The 6745-nt window shown below is 41.7% G+C and overlaps 1 long non-coding RNA gene across 1 annotated transcript; it reads left to right on the forward strand.

Annotated features, from left to right (window-relative positions):
* Positions 1 to 946: 946 nt before the first annotated feature.
* LOC138956203 (uncharacterized) lies at positions 947 to 5636 on the forward strand. The gene is made up of 3 exons (XR_011452550.1): positions 947 to 2426; positions 3199 to 3384; positions 4606 to 5636. It is a non-coding gene; the product is annotated as an uncharacterized lncRNA (long non-coding RNA).
* The last annotated feature ends 1109 nt before the right edge of the window (positions 5637 to 6745 follow it).

Here is a 6745-nt window from a genome sequence, read left to right on the forward strand (position 1 = left end):
CAAACATGACTCCTAATGCAAACAAGTCGAGCAGATACAGTTTTTGTCATGCTTTACAGTTGTTGGGTCAATGCAGTCCACATGAAACTGACCATGATAATGGACACAGTACACCCACGAAACACAATCAGAGTCCATACGAACAGTGATGTCATCTATGATAAGTTCCGTTTCGAAATTCCATGGTATAGAACTTTTATTCAGGCACACACAGCACATCAACCTACGATCTTCAAGCGAAGAGAATTGGCTTTCAGGTGTGAAGGACCCACTGCCAGACATGACGGACTGCATTCAGACACTATAACACAACTTCAGTACGTGACATATGCATACCTGTACATCTTCAGCTAACAAATAAGATCAGAAGTTCAGGACTGAACTGTTAAATAGTTAAGAGATATTTCAGAATACTTTAACTGCTTAATCTCTCTTTGTAGTTATGCTTTTGTACTTAGCAAAGGAAAATACTAACAAAAAAATCATTTGAACAATAACTGATGTCGTAGAGTGTCATTTTACTACACAATACGTAATGTGGGCACTTCTAGCTTCATTAATGACTCTAATATTTAATTTTACCTAAACTCTGAACGTACGGACATGTTACCGTAACCTCGTATCTAACGGAAACAGTTCATTTACCGCCGTGTTTAGATATTAGAAAACTTTTAAGTCGACATACGAGGTTTGCATCGGCCAAAACTGAAAAACACACGAACAAAAAAAAGCTCGTAACTCAAGTTACGTGTAATTTTGGTTCGCGGTTTTGCCAAAATGATATACGAGGTATTTTTATACCCATTTTTAACTGACTTCCAGCGATCTTAGGCTTTCACCACAATAACCAAAAAATAGAGAAAAAATCGTAGATTATATTGATGTAAAAAAGTAGATTTCGCAAAAAATCGAGTTACGAGGTTTTAATCGGACAAGGACGAGATACTCATTCAGCAACCACAGTCACCAAAATACCATCAAAATACAACAGATCAAACAAACCAAACAGGGCAAAAACAAGTGACAGAAAGCATGACAACAAAACAACACAACACAGAAAATGGCACTCAGGATCATGAAATACAAGCAGAACAAACAACAAGCATTTCACCACAAGTGGCAACACGCAGTGGGAGACTGGTCAAAAAACCACAATATTGCAAGAATATGAGACACAGTAAAACAAAAACAAAACCGTAAACTAAATTGACTGACTGCTATGTTTTTGATCTGGACTAGTCAAATATGGTGCTAAAAGGAAGAAGTTGTATGACTTATTATGCATATTTGTGTTTATTATGCGTACATGGTGTACGGTACTATTAAGATGGAAATTATGTATGAGGTACTATTGAACTGACTTATTATGCATATTTGTGTTTATTATGTGTACATGGGGTAGTACTATTAAGATGGAAATTATGTGTGAGGTACAGGGCCGGACCCAGGGGGGGGGGGGGGTCCAGGGGTTCCGGAACCCCACCCCTGGAAAAAGCATGTACCTTGCTTTAAGTGTTGTTTTTTTTTACTAGTTTTAGCACCAAAACAATGCTGCTCTTAACCCTCAAAACAAGGCCCAGAATGCACCAGATTGCACAGATTTTAACCGTTTTTCAAACATTTTCCGGGGGAGCATGCCCCCGGACCCCCCTAGTTCGCGCGCCACTTCGCTGATTTGGCCCCCCCCCCCCAAAAAAAAAGGAGGAACCCCCCCCCTTACAACTCATTTGGTCCGGCCCTGAGGTACTATTGAACAAAAGCATACTTTGTGTTGTTCTGAGTGTGTCACATCATTGAAATACATTCAGGTGTTGTTATAAAGAATGTTGTATTGGTGTTGTGGATAAAAATGTGTTTCAGAGTTTGGTAATTGTAAAAGTAGGAACAACGTTGGTTGCATATGATTTGTCCATTACTTGGTAGGAATAATTTAGAGAGAGTAGGACATTTGATTTGTTTGCATTCGTTAGAGAAAGGGGGATGACACGATTAGTGAGCTTAGTAAGGCACTAGGCCAGACATGCGCATTGTAACAAGGGCATACGTCACGGGACATGCGCACTGCACGTTACTTCCCACCATGCGGGAGAATATCTAGGTCGATGTACCATACATGTGCTTGCCCAGAGCTACGAAGAAAAGAATAAAGCTTGGAACACACTGACAGGAGTTGCCTCCGTGTATGTGCTGAACCGAAAGACGTTACACAGATCACCGGAGAAACCAAACTCGAAGACCGCATCCGGACTCGACAAGTGACATCATCATGATCACGGGACCACTTACGTTTACCAAATAAACCCGGTCACAACGGAGAGAAGAATTTCAGAATATTTTCGCCACGTCGTCAATTGCTGACTTTTAAGAAGAAGTGTGTCGTCGACGAACTACGCGGTTGAAACTCGACATTGGCCATTGCACGCGAGGTAGGTACTAAGGTAGAACTTATGATGTCGCCTTAAAATTTCCTCTGTCCTCTGTCCTCCCTATATTGACTCTTCACTGTTTGTTCCAAAAATGCTCTCTCGATATCTCGGGTGTAGACTAAATACTTTGTTTTTTTCGCAACACGAGTAAGTCTAAGTTTTTTTCACTTTAGATGAATAACTTTCCTCTGACAGGGAGTGACACTGACCACAGGCAAAGGTATCGTTCACTGGACCACTATACTTACATAGAAAGACTAGATTAGTCACAGTGAGTGAGTGACAGGAAATTCATCTAGATTCTAGATCAGTATAGATGTGATACATTCATGACCTATCCAACAGGAACATTTTCTGCAAATCAGTTTATCCATGCACAGGCATCAAATTCAAACAAGTCACCATGCCAGTCAGCTGTTCAGTATCATTATTGTCCCATCAGATGTTCGGCTTTGGTTTGATTTAGATCCCCATTTGTTTTGTCAATTTGTGCCAGTGCCACTCTTTTTCAGAACATATGTGATATAATATGTTTGTTAAATTGATGTAGGCTAGGTGAACTTTGGTTAAAGAAGATAAAAGGAAATGAGGGATTATAAAATTACAGTATTTGACACTCACAGTCACACGTACTCCATAGCAATTAGCATTGGCAGTGAGAATTGAAATAGGCTTGGTAAAAATTGGTTGGGTACGGTAAAATTAAAAGGAAATCAAGAGCTGTTTGTATTCACTAGATGTTTTATAAGTATGCAATTTGTTACTTTTACAGCAGCAAAACTTCAACTGCCCGCTGAATGTCAAAGTGGATGACGAAGACAATGTGGAGGCTTTACAGAGACAAGAGGAGGATGAACAGGAACGTGGGAATCAACTACAACCAGAAGTACCACCAGCCACGTCATCAGCATCCAAGCATACGTGCAAGTGCACATCAAACTGTGAGGGAAACATAAATGTGAGCTTTTCAGATTAACAGTCTTTTTATTGTTTATATTCTTTTGAATTGTTTCAAAGTTTGCCATTTATATCTCTATTCTGAGCTATATATAATTGTCTCTGATATACTATTATACATACTGCAGGGATGTTGAGCTACAAATTCATACCTATAGGACAAATGTCCTGAGTTCTTCAGCATAAATAGGACATTTGGCCGCTTTCAGAAAGTGTAATAGGACATTATGAATTTGCGCCAAACAGCTTATAACACATTCCATGGAATTGTTCCAAAGTCATGCGCCCACACACACACGCACACGCGCGCGCGCGCTGTAGAACACACACATAATATAGTAAATACATCAACACAGTGTGCGTATAATGTTGTATTTGTTTAGTTTCAAAGAAACCACAAAAAAGAAACCAACATGGACAACTTCAGAGCTCTTACTTTGATTACAAACGGCATGATTTGGATAAAAGTTGAAAAACAAAATGATCGGTTTGATCTAATGCTGGTCTTTTGCAGGCTTTAGTTTTTTTTTTCCAGCGGCATAATTCAGTGCTTTGTCTCATATCTAAAACAAAAGCAGACGACAAATTTAGTCAGTTGGAGTTGTCTCCCGTACTCCTGTAGCATGCTCTGATCTAAAAATAATCCACTATTTTTAGATCAGTGCGCTGCACCGAGACGGTATAAATACCCAAACGGCGCATACCACAAACGGTTCGGGAATTCCCGACAAAAGAAAAGATCCGCACGCGGCACTGGCAACTTCAGTGTCAGCTGAACACGAGAGCGTTCGGTGTTTTAGAAGATTTGTATCTTGAAATGAAAATTAACGATTATCGCGCTGTCCGAAGGAATGGAGTACATATCGGACAATGACCACGCTTAGGCTAAAATGATAGGACATCTGACCGACATGCGGCAATGTGAATCGGACATTTGGGGATTTTCATCGTTATATATGTCCGATGTCCGACGCCTAACGACATCCCTGTTACTGCACGCTTCACTCCTGTTTACTTTTGCAGCAGAAATGCAACATTCCAAAATCTGTTCCTAATTTAAGTTTACAGGTATGATTATATGGTATTGTAAATGAATATCAGTAGTCCGCTTGTTACAGTAATATAAATAAACTAAAATTAACTTGTCATTGTTCCGGTTATTGAAGTGAAATGTACATTGTTTTGTAATTATCAATTATCAGCAATGTCATTTGTTCTTCAGATGTTTCTGCCATTGCCGAAACCAAGGATGTCAGGATCCAATGCAACCTGATCAACGCCCCACCTCTAAAACGCAATGCCGGTTCTAACTTCTACAGATGAGAGTGTGGGGAAAGAAGAACGAAAAGGTGAACGACAGCGCGCTGCAGCTGCGGAAGAGGACGAGCCTGCTGACGAGGATGGAGGTGAACCAGAAGATCCGCAGTTCTTGTAAGTTTTCAATAGACATCTACTTCTCTACATTTTAAAAAGTAAGACAGAAGTCAAGGGTTACTTTGGGTGACAGTCAGCTATTTTTAGCTGCTATCACTGTGTTCTTTGTTTTTGTCTTTCTCTCTCTGGTCTTTATCTCACTGGCCATAGCCCCTTTTTGTCTATTAAATGGGGGGAAAACACCAAAAACATGTCAATAAACATTTTTGTTGTGACATTATTTAGCTTAATTTCTCATCACAAGTCACGTCCTGTGACCTCGACCCCCTCCCCACCCCCCTCCTCTGTGATCACTTAGACATCCTTCTACCCACCATCACTAGAATACTGAACGAGTCCCTTTCCACTGGCACCGTCCCCTCAGATTTCAAAAAAGCTGTCATTAAACCCCTTCTGAAGAAAAGCTCCCTCGACCCCAACGTACTTAAGAACTACAGGCCCATCTCAAACCTTCCCTTTCTTTCTAAAATCCTAGAGAAGATAGTCCTAGACCAGCTCTCCTCCCACCTCTCTGCCAACAACCTCCTCACTCCGCACCAGTCAGCCTACCGCACGGACCATAGCACAGAGACCGCAGTCCTTAGTATCCTCAACAACATTTTGACTTCCTTAGACGATAACAAAATTTCCCTGCTCCTCCTGTTAGACCTTTCGGCCGCTTTCGATACAATTGATCATGAAATCCTGCTGTCCCGCCTTGAGCACACTTTCGGCATCCAAAATTCAGTTCTAAATTGGTTCAGATCCTATCTCTCAGACAGAACAAATTTTGTAATTGTAAACGACGTCCCATCCCAGGAAACCTCCCTCCTTTTTGGCGTTCCCAGGGCTCTGTGCTCGGGCCCGTGCTGTTCATCATGTACACCTCCCCTCTGACTGACCTCATCAACAGACATTCCGTTTCCCACAAAATGTTTGCTGACGACACTCAGCTTCAGAACTCAGCGACTCCCTCAGAATACGCCCAGATGACCACCTCCCTTCAGTCTTGCATTGCTGACGTTGAACTCTGGATGTCCACTAACAAGCTTAGACTTAACTGTGACAAAACAGAAGCCATTCGTTTCACCAAATCCTCCATCTCCTCCTCTCTCTCTCTCCCTCCTTCTATCACTTTTGGGCAGCAGCACTATTGAATTCTCAGACTCCGTCCGTGATCTTGGCATCTTTCTTGATAGCGATCTCTCCATGAAACACCATGTTATGAAAGTCTGTCAGTCCGCTTACATCGAGCTTAAGAGAATAGGTTCTATCCGCCCATACCTTACCGAAGATGCCACCAAGACCCTTGTTTCCTCCTACATTCTTTCTCGATTAGAATACGGAAATTCTGTTCTCATTGGCTGTCCTCAGTCTGTCATCCATCCTTTGCAGCGCGTTCAAAATTCTGCAGCCCGGCTTGTCTGCAAAGCCCCTCGGTCCCAGTCCTGTTCCCCCTTGCTAAAGAAACTTCATTGGCTCCCTGTAGAGCTGAGAATCCAATATAAGTGCTGCTGTATCTGCTACAAAATAATATCTGGCTCAGCCCCATCCTACCTGTCTGACCTGTTCACACTCTATACACCCTCACGATCCCTCCGCTCCTCTGTAGACACTAGAATATTCCGTCTATCTTCTTTTAGTCGCAAACAGCACGGCCAGAGAGCCTTCTCCCACTCTGCTGCCGTTGCGTGGAACTCTCTCCCTTACTCTATCCGACACTGCCAAACATTCTGTTCCTTCAAATCAAACCTTAAAACACACTTCTTCACCCAGTATTTTGATTAATTTTATTTCAACATGGTGCATTTTTGAATCAGGTGTTTGAATGTTTGAATGTTTTGCCTGTGTTACTTACTTACTTACTGCCTTTCACGCCTGGTGGCGTGTAGGGCAGCGACAAAGGACTTGCCTGTGTTAGTATGCTTGCAAATTGTATTGATGTAGTG

Source organism: Littorina saxatilis, unplaced genomic scaffold, assembly GCF_037325665.1.
Source record: "Littorina saxatilis isolate snail1 unplaced genomic scaffold, US_GU_Lsax_2.0 scaffold_767, whole genome shotgun sequence".
Classification (NCBI taxonomy): domain Eukaryota; kingdom Metazoa; phylum Mollusca; class Gastropoda; order Littorinimorpha; family Littorinidae; genus Littorina; species Littorina saxatilis.